Source organism: Bombus impatiens, unplaced genomic scaffold, assembly GCF_000188095.3.
Source record: "Bombus impatiens unplaced genomic scaffold, BIMP_2.2 scf_1445, whole genome shotgun sequence".
Classification (NCBI taxonomy): domain Eukaryota; kingdom Metazoa; phylum Arthropoda; class Insecta; order Hymenoptera; family Apidae; genus Bombus; species Bombus impatiens.
Window position 1 is genome coordinate 230,587 of NT_177864.1, and position 19,994 is coordinate 250,580.

At 40.1% G+C, this 19,994-nt stretch overlaps 1 long non-coding RNA gene across 1 annotated transcript; it reads left to right on the forward strand.

The window, feature by feature from the left end:
* Positions 1 to 4,440: 4,440 nt before the first annotated feature.
* Positions 4,441 to 19,636, forward strand: LOC117152396. Its single transcript, XR_004462775.1, has 2 exons — positions 4,441 to 11,290; positions 15,195 to 19,636. It is a non-coding gene; the product is annotated as an uncharacterized LOC117152396 (long non-coding RNA).
* The last annotated feature ends 358 nt before the right edge of the window (positions 19,637 to 19,994 follow it).

Here is a 19,994-nt window from a genome sequence, read left to right on the forward strand (position 1 = left end):
CGACTGCCTGTGCTTCCACTAAGAAGATCGACCACCACCATCTCCCTGTCGATTCCGTGATCAACACCGTGAACAGTCGTGATCGCGGAGCAAACCATCATAACAATCAGAACTACCATAACCAGCATCAACAGCAGCAGAATCACCCGTTCAAAGATTACCTGGCCGATGTGTCCAAATACGAAAAGACGGCTAGGGCCTCCTCGAAAAAATATCGGTGGGGCAGATACGACTACGAGAACCACGACGACGAGTACAATTCCGACTAATATTCGGAGGATGCTGAGTTCCCTGGAGAATATTCGACCGAGGGATGATGGAAGGAAAAAAGACAGGAGCAGAGTGAGAGAACAGGAAGAAAGGGGAGAATGCTAAGAGATACTCGTGCGTGTGTGTGCGTGTATACGTGTGTCTGTAGGAGCAAGGGTGCGATGCATATGCAGTAGGTGCGCGTGGCTAAGAGGGAGAGGGACGTAGAGAGACGAGGACGAACAGACAGCGAAGACGAAGAGAGGTAGGTCGTGGTACGCGATCGCTCGCCCGATATTCCTAATTATACATCGTGTGTAGGAACGAAGAGGAGGGTAAAGAGGAAGCTTCGCTTTTTTTTTTTATTTCCTTCGCCTTAGCTTCACCCTCTCCCTCTCTGGTTACTCGTTTCTTTTCTCCCGCTGTTCGTCCACGACAGAAGGTTAACGCGAGGTCCTGTCGGCTTCCGTAGCTCGCGGGATTCGCGACTGTGTCGCTTCATTCCCGCGGCTTGGACGGAATCAACGATAAGATGAAATCGGACGAAAAGAAAGGAACGTCCGTAGCGACCAAACGTGGCTCGTGCGACTGCTTGCGGATATTGTACATACATATTGCCGATTTATGTATATGTACGCGGATACACGGGCCACGTAATACTAAATATAATAATAATAACGTTACCGTATCGATCGACAAACAGAGGAGAAAACTTGTCATGAAAATCGAGTTGGCGAGAGAAATAAAGGGAGGACGAGAGTCCCCTCTACTAGACCAAAGAGTCACGACGACGTCAGGCTGTGAGACTCGAGCAAAATTTATAAAAGGCAGGGCCTGATTGATTTTTTTTCCTTTTTTTTTCTAAAATCATTGACAACTCACGACGTAAGAGAAGCGGACAAGAAAACGCGACAGTGCCTCGTGTTTTCCCGATTAGATCGACTACGTGTGAACTTGATGGAATGGATCGGTGGACATACATATGGAGGATGGAAAAGAGTGCGTAGTAGTAGGTGACTGTAGGGGAATGGTGTAGAAAGGAGAGGCGAGTGAGTAGAGAGAGAATAGAAGGACGTGGCGAGACAATACAGACGGATCGCGATCGAGGACGGGACGGGGACGATCGATAGATCGATCGAAGTACGAAAGGAGGCAAATCGCTCTCTGGTAGAGGATATAAGGGAAACGGGAATACCAATAGTGAAAACCATGACGCTGATGTATGTGAGAAGCCTCGCATTCGATTTTTAGAATGCGAGGAGGCGCCGAAAAGAGCGGGAGAACTAGTTGTTAAATGCAGACGATCGATTTCCCCTTTTTCTTTTTCCTGTTTAACCAGTGAGACTAAACGTACTTAAGGAATCTAAACTTTCTTAATCCGTAGTTAAATTAAGGACGAGTCATCATTCGACGAGTACCGAAAGACGAAGTATAATAATTATTATCTATTTAAGAAAATATTTTAGGGCTTATGTGCTATACATCACAATGCGATGTCGCGAGAATTCGAGAGATCGAAACGTCATAATAGTGACCCGAGGGATTACGTCACGTTTCCTGATAACGTAGCAACGTGTTGTATCTTTTCTTTTTGCTAGTCACGAGCTCTTGTACTTCTCTGCCGGTTGTCCAAAGAATATTCAATTTTTCATTTTCTTTTCGTTTTTTCTTTTTCATTTCTTTTTCATTTTTTTTTTTTTTTTTTCTTTTTCATTTTTTTTTTTTTTTTGTTCTTTTATTTTTCTTATGTATAGATAATATGTATGTATAAGAGAGATCTTAGTTAGTACAAAGTGCTTTCTTGAGTGCAGAGTCTGATTTTATCGAGCATCGCGTATTAGTGTCCTTCGAATGTGCACCGTCCACAAACTTGGACGTTTTAGAAGAACTTTGTCAGCCAACTTTTTAACAAAAAAACACACACTCACTTTACACACACGTACACATATACATACAAAGACATTGCTTGCAGCGGGGAGAAAAGGAACAAAGAGGAGATTCTTCCTCCCCGTCGCAACGAAGATGTTCCGATTTTTATAAACACGAACGTTCGATTTCCCTTTTTTAACGAAAATATTGAAAGAAAAAAAAGTCCAACGTACAAAATAATATTTCATAGAGACGGTTTACTTATACATACGGTACGCAGATTGGACGCGTCGTGTCTTTTCTTGCAACGAAGAAAGAACGAAAGATTTAACGAAAGAAACACTTCGCGACGGTGCACGGATATGTGATACAGACATGATGTTGAAGTACGATCGACGAATGATTTTCGGATCATCGGGAAACACGTGTCTAGTCTACGTGCAAAGAGGCGTCAGTGAATAGAAAACGACGCCGCGTGTTAAGAACCTCTCTCCACACAGAGAACGAGAAAACTCTTTTCTTTAGACTAGTAAGCAAATCAGACAGGCGATTTCAAAGAAGGCGCGTTTTAGGTGATACGGTGTATAAGGTAAGCGAACCGTTTCGCCCGCGCTAGCCCGTAGAAGCAATTCCCATGAACGGGATTAGACGTACCATCGAAAACCGAAAACCAAATCTTTTCCTTAGATAGCGAAGAGAGACTAATTGGATAGACGAATATCGAATTACCTTTTCTTAAATACATGTTACCTTGTAACGATGATCGGGACTAGCGCGAACGAACATGGATCGTAAGTACTTAATCGTGAGTAAATTTCGAAAATTTCTTAAGCTCCTAGGTTTAGTATAACGCGACAGAAAAAAAGCGTAGCATATATATATATATATATACACACACACATATATATACACATATATATATGTTGTCCTATTTATGTGTACCTTCTTGTGTCTAGTCCGGGAGCGAGGAACGGGTTGTTCGTTTGAAAGAGAATACGCTCCCTAGAAGCACGACGATATACACCTGTCCTCCCTCCCAAAAAAAAAAAAAAAAAAAAAAACGTAATTTGAACCTCAAGCAACAGATGCTTTCTGCTAAGATTTTATTTTATTTATTTGGAGTACTCGTGAATATCGATCGGTCGCGTGCGACGCGTACACCCCTCGGTTCTTTCGATCGGGTGTTGTTGGACGACGCGATCGACGCGTCCACGGGGCAAACAAGATCTCGATATTAGTGCAAATTATACACTGGTCGGCTGACAAAAAGCAAACTGGCGTCATCGCGTGCTGTGGCGTGTGTTACAGACGTCAGAGATAAAGGAGAAACGATTCGCCCCTCGTTGCTTCGATGCTTCTTGCGCCGATCATGACCCTTGGTTGATTTGCTGCGAACGTACGACAAAATGATAGTAACACGACTTTGATCGAAGCAGGATAGTTGCGTAACTGGATACAATGGTGCGTATAGGAGATGATACCACACATATATAATTGTAGCTCGAATGACTTTTGGCGAAGCGTGAGGATTTCGAAGGGGGAACGTCCGATAACCCCCTAAACGGGGGACGAATCGCATGTAAGAAATCAGTTTCAATGTTTTCTAATATTAAAACTATACATTTTCTCCTTTTCATAATTATTATTACGTATATTAATTATACTTATTATTCTGGTTATTATTATTATTATTATTATTATTATTATTATTATTATTATTATTATTATTGCCATTGTCATTGCCATTATTATTATTATTCATTATTATCATCATCTTCGTCATCGTCATCATCATCATCATCTTCATTATCACGATCATCGTCACGATCATCATCGCTATTATTATTATTATTATTATTACTATTATTATTATTATTATTATTGCTATTATTATTATTACTATTATTAATTATGATCGTATATAATTTTTGTGTCTCTCGTCTAGTAGCTACGTGTAAAACCTTAATGCCTTTATTATCTATCTAATTTTTCGTACCACTACAGAGGAAAAAAACGTCTTACTCACTTTACTTAACATCATACTACTACCGTTACTTTCTCTCAACTGCTATAACTACTTGCTATAACTATTACTATTATTACCACTACCACCACCATCACTGCTACTATTACTTACTATTATTACTACTACTACTACACTACTACTACTCCTACTACCTCTCCTACTACCATTACCACTACTACCACCACCACCACCACTACCACCACCACCACCACCACCACCACCACCATCACCACCACCACTACTACTACTACACTACTACTACCACTACCACTACCATTACCACTACCACTACTACTACTATTACTACTACTACTACTGCTTACTACTACCGATTATTTATTTATTTATTTAATTATTATATAACATAACAGAAATTATGTTTTATTTAAGGATTAAACTGATTTGTGTTTGGTTCAAATACGTCGTTTGTTTTATTTCGATTACTTGTTTCAGTTGCCACCAGCCTCCCAAACAACCATGGTTTACATCTACATTCTCTATCCATCCTGATAAAAAAAATATAATATATATCTTCTTCTGCTTCCTGACATTCCTCGTTGCTCACAGAGACTGATGTAATCGATGCGTAGCACGCGCGAGCGCAGCGTACACCGACGTTTCGCTGGATATTTACTGCACGCTCGTCGATCGTGGTTCGTAACATTTCTATAATTATCTTTGTTCCATCGTGGGCGACCCCGTGGAACCGACAAGAAATTCGTGTCCATCGAGAAGTTTAACCGTCTGCGCACGTAAGGAGAGGAGAGTCGTTCGGGCGCGTGAACCGACACACGAGTCTCTGCTTCTTTCCCACTGATAGTCTGTGATCTCAAAGGCAATGTTCGCGTGTCGATCGACGCGTCGAAAAGATTGATCTCAAACCTATCGATAGTCGCTGTACAATTACAATGCACGAACATCGGACGTTTAGTCAACGATATTGAATCGTATAAGAATGTTGCGTTAAGTATCGAAAGGTGAAGGTCGATCGGAAGGTTCCAAAGGCGCCCACGATCGTAGAAAATTAATGGAAACGGTTCGTGATACTTGAGAAAACGATAGAACTCATTGTTAAAAGTACAAATGCCACGAGGCGGTCGCGCAAGTAGCTTTAATACTCTCGTGCGCATTTCGGTTATATATACTGCCCAATGTTGCGCCAATAAAACAGTAAAACTATACGATAGAGACTTGTTGGAGTGTGAAAACCAATCATTGATAACGATAGGCGAGGACGTAGTCCCTCGGTGAACTTGAGACCGTGTCGAAGGACGGAAACTGGTGCCAAGGGGAAAGGGAATGAAGCGCGTTCACGTCATCAGTTGCCTACGTAAATAAGGATATTATCGAGAGAAAATGATATTGTCACGATGATGATGGAACGATGACCTGGTGAGGACGAGATTAAAAAACAAGGCTGTTTCGCTCTCTTTCCTCTTTAACGAGTGCAATAACGGTCGGAGCTGCTCAATTTAGCGCACAGTATATTAGAAGAGGTTGTCGATGCTACACAGACTCGAAAGGGTCGAAGAGACGCACAACGCGACGAGGATACTCGTCGGGACGACGGATGATAGCGCAGGCCCTGTCCCGTTCTTTCCAATGTAGAGAAAGCCATGGAAAAGGCTAGGGGAAAACGTGGAAAGATCGATCGAGGCAAGAACGCGAAGACAAAGAGGGAACTACGGAGTAAGAAGAAAAGAAAGGGAATGATGAGAGAGAGGGAGAGAGAGAGAGAAAGAGAGAGAGTGAGAGAGAGACGTGAAAGACAGCGAGAGTGGGGGGGGGGGGGACACGCTAATCTACTTAACTATAAAATTATATTACCATACGATTATTACGTTAGATATACATTATATATATTGTATTTATGTCTCAATAATCGTTGTTAGTTATATCGCTATCGATGATGACGATGATAATGAGTGTTTTGTTATCGGTGATTAATAGAAAAGAGAGGGAATACGGAGTCAGCAGACATATACACATACATACACGTACACAGGGAACACAATAGGGCACACATTTACGCGATAATGGCACCATGTGTCTATTCTCGATGATAAGATGGATATTTGAGACGGGAGGATGATCGAATCGCTTTCGAACTGATTCCGAACGCTTTGAGGATCTCTCGCGAAGAACGCGAATCCTCCACAAGAGGATGCCGCATAGCAGTTGGAAATTGAATTTTTATTCGACGCACGACAATTGGAATATCGACAAATTTGCGATCACGTTGTAAACAAAAATTTATATCGCCTGTAACTCTCCTATGACCTGTATAAATTTTTAATAAACTCATTTAATACAAAGCGTTTTGAAATCGGTCCGAACGTGACGTGAAAGTTTCGTCACATTCCGCGGCTTTTAGATAATTTCACCGACGGACGAACGACGTTACCTTTATTAGGACATTTGCATTTAGTGGTTAGCCGCATTAGCCATATTATTACCCGTAAAAGTCAACCATTTATACTTCTCTTGTACCTTTTAACCAATGAAAAAGTAAAAAAAGTAAAAAAGGTGTTTCTACGAAGGTGTCGAAGGAGTGGTTTATCGATTCGTTCTCCGGATCTTTACGAATTGACAAATTCAGCCAACTTCTTCTATCCGAACAGCTTACGTTCCTTATTAGTTAGTAATTTTCTTAGTTAGTGAATTCTCTGCAGCTTTCTTGGCGTAATTTGTCATCTTCGAGAACAGGTCTCCTGCCTCGTACAGCATTACGTGTATATCGCGAACAAACATCCCTTAGTGGCGCAAAGAATGTGCAAATAGGCAACATTTCCAATATCGCCAATATGTATAAACCGATCGGATTTCCAAAGAATCCATCGACTATATCGATTATTCATTGACGTTAATTAAATGATTAGAACTAAACAGCTACGGTTCTGGCAGAATGTGAATGACGATCGATGAACGAAGTCTCCGGTCAAGGGACTGTTCCATCTTCGTAATAGTGAATACGCATTTCTTCAAGAGATCCAACCGGTGAATAATTTAGAAAACATCATGATCGATTCGAATCGAAAGAGGTTTACCTATTCTTCATCGGAAACGGTCTCGCGAAATGAAATACGTCGCTGTCAGTTTGAACAACGCACAATGCTGTCTCTATTCGACAGCTTGTCGATCGTTTTATAAAGGCGAGTCGATCGTCGATTCACTGTCGGTTCCAGTGTCGATCCAGGGGATCGTTGTCCCTCGTAATCGTCGTCCTGTTCTCTCGTCGTCGATGCTCGTCGTGATTCGCATTCATCGTCGCCGGAAAGGCGCTTCATCGTCACGTTAGACGCATTCGAGATGCTCGATAGTGGTTGTCGCGCTCGACGATCCTCGTGATCGTTCGTTCGATATTCGATTGAGTCTATTCAATGTCGATCCGTGTTTATCGCGCGGCAACGTCGAGTCGACGATTCGCTGTTTCGTCCTTCGCGTCTCGCTGTCGTGTACGGCTCGCGCGCAGGTCTAGAGTGGAACGACAACGAGCAGTTTTAACCGAATGAGAACGAAAGATCTCGAGTTGTTTAAAGGCAAAGCAAAGAGGTATATGTAAAATACACAAGAAATACTTACCGAATCGAAAGTGAAATTTTGCTCCTCGAATAGACAAATTTTTTGAGAGAAAGGGCCAATATCGACGGTAGGGAATTTACATTTCGATCGGTAGAGTGAAAGGTGATTCCTAATCGATCGCGAGTGGATCGAGGTGGATTTATCTATCGTTTAGACATACACGTGGTTTTAGCCAGACGGCGATCGATGATATTTAAAACGACATTCCGTGACTGCGTTGCTCCTCTTCGAACGAAACAAACTAGAGGGATCGTCGGTGTACGGGGCGCGCGATCAAACAGCAAAAGCAACCTAAGAGCAAAGTAAGAAACTACGAAACAAAAAGAAAACAAAGGGTAAACAATCCTCTTCCAATTTGTACCGAAGCGACTAAATACCGCAGAGACTGAGATTTTAGGCGAAGTTAATTAGCTCCGAATGATCGTGGCTGCGATCGATGATACTCTCCTGAAACTTCCAGGGAAACTAGAGACTCCCGACAACACAGCAAAAAATAAAGAGAGGATAACGCATAAGCAAAAAAGTGGTTTTTCTCGTGGACTTAGGAGAAGAACAAGAGCGTTAGAACTAGCTGTTTAGAGATTACGTATATCGTGAACCCCCAGCGATTAGGATAATCGATCGAGCCTCCGTGATCACCGAGCTCTCGTTCGTTGTCCATTTGCGGCTAGAGTTTCGACAACTCGAAACGGCAACGAACGTTTTCGGATCCAGTGATGTAAATCTTCGTAGAGTCGTTCGAGACCGACGAACGACGCGAATATAAGCGGAACGTGGAGCTCGATGGCGCGAGGCTCGATGAGACCGGAACGAGAATAGGCTCCCGACTTTTTGAATCGTTTTTTCTTTTCTAGGAAAAGCAACAAATGACAATTCGCGAATTTTCGAACGAACTTTTTTCCAGCGGACTGACGTGACGTTGGGGTGGCGGAAGGGGTGAACGAAATCGAGGAAAATCCAGAGACAAAAGGTTGACAAACACCGCGCGTTTTACTTGCACAGCAGCAATTGGAAAATAGACGACGGATTCATTTTTCGTCTCGGTCCCCCTGCCGTCGCTCGACGAAGCAACTTTTTTCTCGTTTAAAAACCACCGTGCCGGGCCTTCGAGCTTCGATCGTCTTGTCAGTTTCGCAGCTTACTCGCTCAGCGTCTAGTACACCTGCCTTGGAGTCGTAAAACCATTACCGCTACCCTTTGCCCACCTCAGTTTCCTTTGTGTTCCTCTTGTCCTCGTTATCGAGTCGACTGGAGCGACGCTCGTCTCGTCAGGCTACTACCCTTTTCTCTTTCTCGTCCCTTTGTCGACGATTTCGACCTCTCGGTCGTCCTTCTTTCTTTCATCCCTGTTCATTCCGCTTCGATCGTTGCCGCGAGTTCGCAGACCGAGGCGTTTCTTTGATCACGAAAGACGGTGTACTCGACCCTGGAGCGAGCACAAAACCAAAGAAAAAAATGATATATATATGTGTGTGAGTGTGAGAGAGAGAGAGGGAATGTAAGAATGAGCGAGCGTGCGCGTGAGAGAAGGAAAAAAGGGAATGAAAGGGTGAAAGAGCGTGGAGAGGCGTCGTATATCGCTGGAGGATGAAATTATTTTTACGCGTTCTCAAGCACGTCGTCCGACCGGATGCGTTGCCGGAACGTCGAAAGTCGGCGCGGTTACAGGGGGAAGGGGGGGGGGGCAGATTGAAAAACGAAGGGAGAAAAATTGTCGCGACAACAAAAAAGCAGCTCTAGCTCACAGTAGGCCTAACTAACAAACAAAGCGAACAAAGAAACAAAGAAAATGAAGATGAAAAGTATTTATATACTTAAGCTAACTAATTAAAAAAAAAAAATATAAAAAAAACGGTCGAGAAAGGGAGAGGGTGAGGTCGGCGAGAGAAAGAGAATCAGCGAATTAGAAGGGGAACGAAAGAGACTGATGATTGCGTGCGAGAGAATTAGAGAGAGAGAGAGAGTGTGTGTGTGTGTGTGCGTGTAAGAATAATTAGAGAGGAAGATTAAGGAGAAACAGGTAGAAAATAGGAAAAAAGTAAAGAAATAAAAGTCCTCGAGATTTACTCCGAGGCGAGTCACTCGCGGATCAAGAGAAAAGTCGATAACTACTCTTTAACAAAAGAAGAAAAATGTTACAAAAGAAAAAAAAAGATGAGAAGAGAGAAGTAGGAGGAAAAAAGTTGGGGGGGAGGGGTAAATACAAAGGTGGCTAGAAAAAAATGACGATAAAGGGAAAACGGCTAACGGAAGAGGAGGAGCGAGATGGATCAGTGGGGGAAGAAAGAGATAATCTATAATCTTCTGTACATGTTTTGATTATTCTAATTATTAATTATCGTAACTTATAATAACTATTAATTAATTAAATTAATTGATATCTATGGAACTGTATTTAAACGACAAAAAAACGTGGTAGCTAGTTTGTCAATGGGTGTATAAATATTTAATTACGATAACTCTATAGTGATACTAAAAATGAAACAACAACAAAACAGAAACCACAAAACAGCAGACAAACAGAATACAAAGATAATGTGCGCGTGCAAGGGACAAGAGATCGTGCCAGATTGAATGGGATTTACGAATGGCAATGAGAAAATGAGATAGAATGAACGCGACGAAAGAATCTGTGACTAAATACGCGATTTAAGAGAACACACACGTACATACACAAACACGTAAGCATCCAGATGATATACAGTATATGTAATTAATTCCACTTTAAACGAGGAAGGAAAAAGCGAAGCGAGATGAAAAAGCAAAATAGATTTAAAAAAAAAAAAAAAGGAAAGAATAAGAGAAAAGGAGAAGAAACAAAGAAAGGGTTAAAAACCGAGCGCGGATATTATTCATTAAGGGCGATCTGATTGGTCGGACTGGTCTCGAGCGGATCAGCGACAAATGTGTTAAAAAAGAAATAAGAATGAAAAAAGAAACGAACTGTTGCAACGGGTGCCCCGGAAACTTTGGTTCTGCACATTTTCCGGACACGCAAAGAGCAAAGTGAGTTTCACGGTGCTTCGTGGGGGTTTCTTCCGTTTCATTTCCGTTTTATCTCCTTGCACACTTTCTTCTTCTTCTAGTGGTCGACGCGTAAACGAAATGCTCTCCTAAAAGCAACCGCCGCTTTTCGCATTTCTGTTAACAAAATAGGAAAGATTCGCACGATATATATGATACATACGTGTAGATACAAGATGGATCATACAATGGTGTTTTCTAGGTACATTCGATCCTTTGTATTCCGTGAACGGATTCGAACCGATTTTTCAGAAGGTTCACCGTGACGCAGCAAATGAGTTTGCTCGTGTTCTTCCGTTTCTTTTTCTTCGTGTTCGAGCTTGTTCTCTCGAAGACGACTTCTCAAAAAAAAAAAAAAGAAAAAAGAAAAAAAAGAGAAAGAAAAGAGGGGAAGAAAGAAGAAGAAGGACAAAAGAAAGGAAAGAAACCAAATACACGTGATTCGAGAAGCGAATCGAGTCCTTCTCATCGTTCATGGATTTTCTTGATAGGATAGCGATATTTTTTTTAAAAAATCCTTCGATGAATCGTTTCTGTCACGTTTGTCGTTTCATTTTCGTTTTCAAACATTTGTCACGGTACTGGTGGGAAACGACTTTGGTCGATCGTAGGAGGAAACTGGTCGAGTCTCGTAATCCATGCGCTGTTTAAATAATTTATATTTTGCCGAAGATATAACGCTTGGTTGAACAGGGATGGGAGGGGGGAAAGATAGATTAATTCCTTTTCATGTATATCAACGTGTTTAAGTGTAATCGAGAGACGGAAAGACTGTCGGTAAATCAATTGCTCATACCGGAACGCGATATATAAATTATTTAAAAGGATAGTGGCAACGAAAGGATAATCGTCGTGGTACGATCTGTAGAGAATCGAAGATCTCAATTCACTGTGTCCGAATCAATGGAACGGATCAAACCTCTTGATCGCGCCTTGGATCCCGTCGTTTTACGCTTCTCAACATCCTCCGTCGCGAGATAAGGAATCAACGTTAAGATATCGTACAAAATATAAGTATAAATACGCAGATGGTACTTCGTCGAGGAAATTTATATTTAAATATAAATTCAGCGTTCGTGTTCGCCTGCTGAATTTATTTCTAAAGCGATGAAACTCGTCTATCGAAGTACGCTGTTTACGTACGTAGGATTTTAAAAAGGAACCAGACGACGATCAAAAGGTTGATAGATCGTGAAACAGTATCGATCGCGCGTTTTCGCGAGGGCGTCGATCATCGCACAAGAGCGCACAGTAAAACTAGCGAACGAAAGCGTATTGTAGGATGGTTTCACGCGAAATTAGTGGTACAGTTAAGGCAGCTTTCAGTTGTTTCGAAAGAGGAAGGACGAGGGCAGGTGGGAGAACAGAAGTTTTAAACAGTGAGGTGCTTGTTAGATCTCGACGATCTCGTAATATCGAAGATACATTCCATCCGAGTACGAGGGCTCTGGCGCGGAATAAAAGACTTCCTTTTCTCGTCTACGACTACTTCGTTCCATGCTTATTTTCTCGTTCGATGTTTCAACGTTCGTTGACTACTTTTCGCTTTTTCAGATTTAGTCTCTTTCGATCCTGTTGCTAAACCTAGACCGAGTGTTTGATTTAACCAATGGACGTGTTTAGAGAAGATACGGTTGCATTTAAAAGGTGATTTATGGATCACGTAGACGAGGATCGTCGAAATTTTGCACATTCCAAGACGGCAAGACCCTCGAGGTACAAAATTCGCGATTAATAACCGTACGTAATTATATTTAGACGCGTTTCTAACGATCGATCTCGAACGGACGCGTTCTCGTGAGCGAAACCGCCAAAAAGACATTTATCCTTTTTCTATTGAAAGGACGAGGGATTTCTATAGGGAATCGAATGAAAGTTTATTCATCGACAGTATTAAGATAAGAGGAGCTTTTTCGCGGAGAGATGTTATCCAAATGAGCAGCACACTTGTAGAATCATTTCTGGAAACTTGACGCTGATTTTATCGATAATTCAATTTAGATCGAACTTGGCTTTTCCATCAATTTCAAAAGCAGCATATTTTCCATCAGAGATTCGCCAGTTACTTTTTAATCGATCTGGTTTCACCTTAAATATATAATTGAAACGTGGTATGTGTATACCCTTTAGCTTTTCCATCTTCTTTCGTGCATTTTTTTCAAATCTTACCGAAAAGTTTTTCGAATGGCGTTTAGTTTCGAAAAATAATTCCACGTGTGACCGATAATTACCAGTGTAGAAGATCCTCGACGCGATCGAGGGAATCGAGTTTCTACACTCGCAGTTGTCGCAGTGATTCCGTATTAACTATTATAATACCAGATTTTACCATTACGATATTATAACGTTGTATGTATAAGTGTTCATAAAAAAAAAATTTATTATCACCCAGGATAAACGCAGTGCAATACATTTATCGTTCTCAGTGATTTTCTGCAGGGCGTGTGTGAAACACATCGATCGAGTGGAAACAATGCAAAAAAAGAAACAAAATCGAAGGAATAACAAATTTAGAAAAACAGAGAGAAAGAAGGCGAGAAACCGTGCGTCTCGTTTTTTGTCCACTTTACGCGAAATTCGACGCCAATCGGATCGATAAGAGATCGAAGAGAACTTGATCGAGATCAAAAGATATTTCGCGACGCGAGACGACAACAAATAGATTAAAGCAATTAAACAAATAAAAAAAAGAAGTACACATATGTTGACCATTTTAAGAGACAAATTTTGACGGTCCGTTCGTAAGGACAAAAATAATTAAAAAGAAAAAAAAAATGGAAAAATGCAAAAACATCGTTGATTTTCAAAGGGATCACGACCGAACGTGAAATCTGTCCGACTGTTACGAATTGTCTTTATAATAAACATTTACAGCTTTAATGGGAAACAACCGTAGACGTAAGTGAACGGAGGGCACTAATCTAACGAGAAACAAAAACAGAATCGAAAAGAAAAAAAACACAATTAAAAATAACGCAAAAAAAACATAAAAGTAACATAGAAAAAAAAACGATATAAAAAGAGAGAGAGAGAGAGAGAGAGAGATACGTAACGAGAGTGCGAGAAAGTGCGAGTGAGTGAACGAACGAAAAACGCAAGGGAAGCTATTCGTCACCCCCGAAATTTTCTGTCTCGAATAAATACCGTTGTCTTTTGATTGTCGTTTTAATGGACAAAACCATAAACTATGAATGATTTTGTAACTTAAGGAAATATAAGTTGCTCTTAAATCTGACACGGACATGACTTTTTTCACCTGTAATTTTCTCGATAACACGCTTCTGTTTTGAGCCTTCTCGTTTCATCTACGTCTCTGTGCAAGTCCGCCACTTTTTTTAATCGCGCGATCCAACCGAAACACCTTTGCTTTGTTGGCGATCGAGAAAGGAGATTTGGTTCGCTCGATTTCTCTTCTGTTTGATTCGACTCGTGTTTAATACGGTGCGATCTGATATCGTCGTGTAAATTAACTAAGTGATACGCAATATATATAATGTTGATCGATTGACAAGCGAGTCGGGTACCATTGCCACTATTTTGACAGGGATTGTCGGCGATCTGTCAGCGAAAGGAACATTGATCAAACTTCGAAACATGTTTCTTTTTATGAAAAATTACGTTCAAATACTTAACAAACGTTAGCGTCTTTTTTCGTTGGAAATTTAAAGTTCCTATACAATCGTATTAACATGATCCATCTTAAACTCTATCAAAGCTATACTTTCTCGATTTCGTTAGTTTCGACTTAACGGGCACATGTTGCTCTCATATAATTACACTTAATCTGAGAACGAGTTAAATCATTTGGCGCGTTCTAGCGCCAGCGAAACCAAAGAAACGGCAAAAGTATCGAGAGATGTACGGGAGACGATTTCAAAGCGACGTTCCATTCAGAGCGTAGCTTTCGTCAATGTGTTCTGGTATTCTGGTGTTCTTCTCGATCATTCGGGTCAAACCGAATCTCTTCGTGACTTTCCAATAGAAATCGGCGAGTTAGGGCTAACGACTATAGAGTCGCGTGCGTTTCCAAGTGGAGAGACAACCGGAGAGTTTCGTTGAAAACGCCTAGCTACGTCGTCAAAGTTAATAATTGTTGAACGAACCGAGAGAAAAGTCTGATAGAAGCGTGTTTAACCGGAATGAGATGAAAATAGAAACTAACGATGCAAAAGAGTGAAAGAGAGAGAGAGAAAGGGAGAGAAAGAGAGATGAGAGATGAGAGAGAGAGAGAGAGAGACAGTAAAGGAGGAGGAAAAAAGCAAGGAGGAAAAGAGTAAAAAAACGCGAATTATAATAGAGTAATGTATTTTATGACGGGTTTTAATACGGTATTAATAGCGATATTTAACTGTAACTGATAGTAAAAGACGCTATTTAAATGTGAGAAATTATCGGTCGACACGTGACACACGGTGGTATAAACTGTACGGTAAACTACTATAAGATTATAACGATTAGGCGTTAGATCGTCGAAACGGGAAAGAAAATGGACGAGAACAAGTAAGATATTAAAATAGCGGAGAGAAAGAAGAAAGTATATCGAATTGAAATGAAATAGAAAGGATCTTTTTTACCAAAGGATTTTTGCACAAAGAGATTCCGATGGACACGCGTTTCTCTTTACTTCTTTCCGTTTGATTACGCGTTCATCGGACTGAATTACTTGAGCGAGAATTTCGACTGATATAAGATGAAATTTAATCCTTACGCGTATAATAAAATAGACTAAAGAACGCGTGTTTTTAGCAAGAAAAGAGGGAATGAGCATTTAAGTAAACCCCGTGTTTCGATACAATGGTACTATCTTAATATAATATTTTTCTTTTGATAAAGTGAAATCATCGATGAAGTTCATTGGCTAAGGATTAAATTTCAAATGGTTCTCGCCAAAGTTTCTGATGCTTCCAGTAATTACGGAACGATCCCAAACAAAATACTGTCAAATCTACAAGAACGTTCTCTGCTAAAGGACAAACTCTACGTGTAAAAGCTAAATGTAATATCATCGGACGTTCCGCGAAAAGGACTGCACAAAATCATACGTGATAATGATTTACGAACGTATATAGGATATATGTATAGCGAGTAATATCACCAGAGAGGAGCTATTAAAAAAAGAAAGAAAGAAAGAGACGAGAAGGAATTCCAAAAATTAACACGTTTCACACCCAACGGTGAACGCGAGAATCGTGATAGGTCGATTATTGATGGGACGATTTACGATAAAAAAAAAAGTATAGCGATTATTTATTATTAAAAAAATGTTTAGGGTGGGATGGAGGGGTTGAGGGAGATCAGTGAGTATAGATAAAGTAAGACTGATTTGTGGAAGGATTGCTTGGCTCGAATATCGTTTTTCGATCGATCGGTAGGCTATGAACATTGACGTGGCGATGTTTAAACTAATAATGCTTAGTTTAAACTAGATATAAATTATATAATTAAAAATAGAAAAGATCTTCTGTCATCGTTTCATTTCCGAATACAGTGTTTTAGAAAATTCAAATCGCGTCTGATCGGACGCGATACGCGCTACTATCGATCGAATTAAATGTCAAATAAGATATACCTATACTTGGAAATCGAAACTCGATACTGTTTATACTAGCGTTGATCGAACGACCTTCGAGACAAGTCGACGAATAGAAAAACTTCTAAGAAGTGAAAAGATTTTTGCTAAAAACTTCGCTCCATGTCTGATCTTGCACGGACTTACACTACTTTTTGATCGGGTGGTCCTCGATCGAATTACCGAGCGAATAGGAAACAGAAAATTTTCTAGGGAAAGATGAAAAGAAATAATAAGAAAGAGAAGTCTCTTTTTTCGCGGAGATGCTACTTTCTCTGCTAGGAAGTTTGGCCTGCGTCTGATCACGCACGGACTAGAACTACTGTCGGTCGTGCACAGGCCTAACGTTCACGCATCGACCAAGCATCGGAACACCGAGCTTCTTCCTCTTTCTAATTACCTCGTTAATTGCTAGACACTCGATTATCCACTTCGGTGATTCTACGTTGGCGAGCGAGTTACTTTCGTTTCACGTCAGAAAATCGAATTAACATTTATATATATCGTTGATCATTTCGATCGCGAATGACACGAACATTGTTCATTGTTAAATCACGATTGGTGCTTTGATCGCAGCATATCGAGACTAGAATCAAGAAGACAATTGGGGAAAATATAGAGATCAGAAGGTTTCTTTTCGAGCTTTTACGTGGGTGACAGTCGTGGAGGATATTTTCTTTCTATCTTTGTAACAAAGAGCATCTTTGATCATCATCGGGATCCTGACGAAATTATTTCTCAAAGAATTAATTTCACAGGGTGCCGTCACCGCGAAGGATACCGTGTAATCACTGTTAACCGTCGATCCATCGTACGTCGATACATCGATATGTTTCCAAATTCAATCGATCTATCGATCCAACGATCGATCGATCCTGTTAGAAACGTTGCGCCAACAGATCACTTAACCTCTTAAAGAGTAGAATCTTCAATCGACTAGCGCTCTCGAATCAAATTAAATCGATAATTTGTTTGTCGAGCATTTCGCGAAATATACTTTCTTCGTATAACTTTCTGATGGGGCCGAGCATCGTTTTATTTACAATTTGTCTAGGTACGAAACGCGAAGGAATCTAAACCTATATACGTATAATCTGTATTTAATTATCGTCATTTATCATATTACTGTGTACTTATCGCATGATTATTACTTACACGTATTATTTATACAACTACAGGTAGGAATTCCCATTGAAGTATTATGTGGAGGTTAGATATATCTATATATACATTACATTACATTATATTATATTATATTATATTATATTATATTACATTATATTATATTGTATTTACATTATATTATATTATACACGTATATTTCTCACATGGAAATTTTTCAAGCATCTGAATAACACCGCAACGGCTATTGTTGTGCAATAAGTATATATGGGCGTGCTTTTTAAGAGGTTAATCGGGATACCGATTTAATATGTAGTACAGAGCAAAAAGCTTCCTCTCTACACAACACATATACGCATACACAAACACATAATACACGTTCATATGCATACGCAAGTCCGTCTTAATAGGTTCAAGTAAAACCTCGAATTACAGTTAAAATTAGCGTAATATTATAATAATTTTCGTGACATTGTACTGTTATAATTGTGTACATTCATTTAAATATTCATACATGTTTAAAAGTCGATGTTACGTAAGTAGTTTGATCTATGTACTTTTTCTATTTACTTATGTGTTGTAACTATGTACCATATTGATAGTTTCATTGCGTATGTGTAATCATAATTTATCAAATAGCAAATTCGAGGTTTATTCGATCTAAAATGTAACCGGCCAAGCGGAGCAAATTAGAACACACTTTCTTCATCGCAGAACACACGTATACGCATTTTGCATGCAGGTTATCCTCATAACGGAACAGAATTCATTTCTCGAGGAAACAACGACGGGATGTTCGTTCCTGATGGGTTCCGTCGAGCATTCTTCGTCGTCGCCTCAACGTCACTTTAGGGCAACGAACTAGAAATGTGTTGAATATTTACACGAATTTACAAGATTCTTGCTAATGTACTTTTTCTATATCATACACGAGACAAATTACAGTGCACACATAGGTGCATACCATATACACATGAACAACACGAGGCATACACATCTCAACGTACTCTTGTATCTTTAACATCTAACAAAATAGAGGAACGGAAAGATTATACATTGGACGTACTACAACTCCGCGTACAATCATAGCACACAAATACATGATTACATGCACCCACACGTACAAGAAAAAGAGACCATTCACGCACACTGTGGCACAGAACAAAGACACAAAGATGACTTAAAAAATAAAACAGACAAAAACATTTTCGAGAACACGTGCGCGCCATCACAATTGTTGATATAAATTGCGATCCATGATTATTACTATTTACGATATAATTATTATCTTGCATTGTCTAGTCATACGTTATTATTGTATAACTAACGATATTAATTATTAATTAACCTGTACTACCTAGTCGCATTATGTGTTGCATAAAAAAAAACTATGAAAATTCCGAAGGCGAAATAAGAAAGAGCGAGAGTGAGAGAGACCGAGAGAATGCGAGTATGAAAGTAAGAAATGTACCTAAACGAGAGCACGAGGAAAGAAAAAGAGAGAGTGAGGGTGAATGATATAGACACACGAGATGGTAATGATAATAACGAAATTTCGGTGAGAAAGAAACGGAGAGAATGAGACGAAGGTACTTCGTTGCAGCCGTGATAACGCTCGTTGATCGAGATTAAGATCAAGATTTGGCTAATTGTGATGATAATCTCGGACGAAGTTATTTATTTTGAGATTAAAGAGGAAGTTAGTAAAATAAAAACCAAGGGTGCTCTGAAATATTTCATGTTGAATGCGAATGTTCTTAACCATAATTCGTCGATGGCGGCTAAGAAACGATCAGTTGTTTCCCAGAAAGTAAATTTTGAGAGCTACATATAGTTAAACACTTCGCGGACGAGCGACCCCTAAATATTGAATGTATGACTGTAAAAATACAAGATTCGCGTTATCTTGAGAAATCTAGAAAACAGTCACCGAAGTGTTACGTCATATCCGCCCAAAAAACCCGTCAATCCAATCAGAAAGTAATATCGTCTTACAAGTTGGAAAATTTGAGAAGTAAGTACTTTAAGATACTTTCTGAACTCGTCGTTTCTTCGATGGACGAATTAGATGGAAAATCGATCAAATTGGGTGATCATGGCTGCCGAAGGTCGCCTGCTTAGTTAAGGAATAGAAAGTGAAGATGATAGCGATGATGATAATGATGATGGTAATGATGATGATAAAAAAAAAAGAGTAATAACTGTCACGACACGCACGTGCGCGTCGCGCGTCACAATCGTAACGCGCTCGTGCGTACTGGTAGCAGAAAGAAAAAGAACAAAACGAGTATTAAATATATGCGGGGGCCGTGGAGAGGAGGGAACCTTCCTTTACTCAAAAGAAATATCGGTGGATTGCTCGTCAACCCATTGACTTTTCCCTATCGCCAGGTAAGCGAAAAGAAAAAATACAGCGGAAACACATAAGATCTGCATATGTATACCTCATATCCCCGGTTTTAGTGCATAGCAAGCACATTTTCGTCAGAACAAATGAAGAAAAAATTCTCGAGATATCTTAAACGTGCGTTGTCTCTCCTTCCTGTGAATCGT